Source organism: Copadichromis virginalis, linkage group LG2 (assembly GCF_057382275.1).
Source record: "Copadichromis virginalis isolate Kocher_CV1m ecotype Utaka linkage group LG2, C_Virginalis_male_GT1.1, whole genome shotgun sequence".
In the NCBI taxonomy this organism is placed as follows: Eukaryota; Metazoa; Chordata; class Actinopteri; order Cichliformes; family Cichlidae; genus Copadichromis; species Copadichromis virginalis.
The window spans coordinates 38970859-38973743 of record NC_140619.1 but is presented as its reverse complement, the minus strand read 5'-3'; positions in this window follow the sequence as shown (position 1 = coordinate 38973743).

The following is a 2885-nucleotide window of genomic DNA, read 5'->3' as shown; positions in this document are numbered from 1 at the left end:
GGGAATTGTTGACCATTCTTCCAGAAGCACATTTGTGAGGTCAGACACTGATGTTGGACGAGAAGGCCTCGCAGTCGCTGCTTTAATTTATCCCAGAGGTGTTCTGTCGGGTTGAGGTAGTAGTGAGGAAATTTCAGGACTGGACTTGTTGCACAGGTATCAACCTATCACGGTACTGCGCTGGAATTCACGGCGCTTCTGTGAGCAATCCATTCTTTCACAAATGTTTGTAGAGGCAGTCGGCATGCCTAGGTGGCCATGGAAGTGATTGGAACACCTGAATTCAATGGTTTTGATGGGTGAGTGAATACTTTTGGCAATACAGTGTATGTCAAGCAACATGAAAAGCCACTATGCATTGTATGAAAGAATATTCAGCAGATTAATTAATAATGACGGGGGATGTGTTGTAGCCTACTTTATTTATCAGATTGTAGCTGATACCTGTTTCCAGTATGTAAATGCTTTACCGGACTTATCAGGGGCACTGTTTATTCAAACTGTTTCTACTAATCTCGGTCTTACAAATAAAGTGTCAGCAAAAAATAAATCATCAGTATGTGAATTCACACCTTTAATAAAACGTTAGCTTCTCCTCCCGTGCTTTGTCTTTGACGTCAACAATTTGGCAAGTCCTGAACGAGCATTTTATCTAATATTCACGGGAATTTCCTCCAGTGAAAACTGTTTTTCTGACTATTTTCCCCCTACCACAGTTACTGCAGTTCCATCCCTCACTGTGTGGGTTTGGTTTAATCAGATTAGAAATTACATTTCTGCTGATGCTACGAAGCAGAACTTTTAAACTATGATCTTGTTGATATTCTACATTTGTTTGACCACCAAGAAAGCTCATAAAAAAGCCACACAATTAACTGAGCTTGATTCCAACATATTTTCTGCACATTCAGAACTTTGCATTGCACCTCTCATTCCTGTAATGTATTTGCATTCATATCACCCCAAAGCCCTTTAGACTGCAAGTCTCAATTTAGCAGTGTTATACACACACTTTACCTTTCTGCACGGACAATATGGAATTACCTGTTAACCTAACATGCATGCCTTTGGACTGGAAACCCATGCAGTGCCAGGGAGAACAGGCCACACACAACAGTTCAGACAGTTTCAGGTCATCTCTTTCAGAGCTGCGCGTGATGAAACAAGTGGTTTCATTACTGGACTCTTGCACCCCTTTATAACATCCAGGTCACTGATTTCTTCTGACCAAAACCTGTAGCTCAAGACTTATTTAGCCTTTAACTAGTAGATATTATTTTTGTGTCTTTTTATTTGTTCGTTGTTGTCGTGAAAAATAATAAATAAATTGTACTTATTTGATTAGAAAGGCTCCAGGCCAGGCTTACACTAGGGAGCCTTTTTGCTGTGAAGCGACAGTGCTAACCACACCACCACCGTGCTTGTGCTGTCATCCAAAAACTATCATGACGAGCTGCATAATGAGTGGATAAAAAAAGAATTACCAACAATGGTTTGATTTAATGATTCAATAATTTCTAAAGCAACAAGGCTAATGCTTTCACGTGCACACAGTCACCATATAATTGAGAAAACTATTGTAATCGGTTTAAATTCAATCTCAAATAGAGCAAATTTCTTTTTGCTTTCACACGTTGGTGCTATTTGCTTCCCACACTAAAGGTCTGTGTGTGATTAACTATTTCCTCTGTGGATCTGAAGTTAAAGAAAAATAGATTCAGTTTTTGTCATGCGAAAATCAGTCAGTGCCTCCAACCTTGCTCTCTCAGGATCAGCTCGGCTTTTTGTACAATAACCCTCTAAGTACATATAGGTTGGCTCTGGCTGTTTATACCTGTGATCCCCTTATAACCTTTTTATTTCAGAAGCTACCATGTGACATTTTCAAGGCAGAAAACACATTTAAGCATCAATATCAGAGAACATTTTATGATTCCAGCAGCAAAACTGCATCAATTTAGTTACTTAAATTAGTGGAAATAACTAATGCTACCTTGGATTATACTTGTGCTAAAAGGTAAGTAAAACTAGACCTTTTATATAGTGTTACCCCAAATTATGAGAAAACAGAAAAAAAAATCCAGTGTACCAGGGTTCCTGCTGCTCTAAATTATAGACATTAACCTGTCGCAGTTTTCTGCTGTGAGATATGCCATGATTTTGGCTTTTACATGGTAACAAGTAAAGTGGGTCTAATGTTTTTTGTCTTCTTTAGCCAGGAACATTTCACAAGCCTTCATAAGTCCATCTCCTGGACTTTAAATAAATTGTGAAAAAGATTGAAGTGCTAAATTTCTTACATTCAAGTTCTTGTATAAAAGAAAAGCTGATTCTAGAGGGGGGGCGTCAGTGCACATTTTTTTTGTTTCTATGGCATGCTTTCTACAATATCTTGTCCACAAAGTTTTGAGTTCCTCCATTTCGCTGTTATTCATCCTCGTGGCTGATTGTCTTTATGTTGTGAACTGCTTTTCAGACATTTGAACAGTTTAATATAATATCATATATGCGTTAATAACTATCACGCTTTTGTTCTCTAAGTTGTAAACAGCACCCAGAGAGGAGGTAAATGCAAAGTATAAGTGAACCGGTAGGTGCAGCTGCAGTCTGAAAAAGAAAAAGTCCCATAATATCTCAAGAATTTCTAAATGGTCCTTGACGTTTTCATAACTACATCAACTTGTATGTTCAAAAGTGGTATTTTGCATGTGACAGGAAACCACTGAAAGGGGTCCACAGCTTTGAAGGACATCTTTATTTAGGCGTGAGCAGAGGAGAAAAGAGACGGTCACTGAGCCCTGAGGAGGCAGCGAAAAGGCCCTTCAAACCTGAGAAGCCTTTCATGATGTGCTTGAGCTGCATGCATTATCTGTTGCATGCCAGGG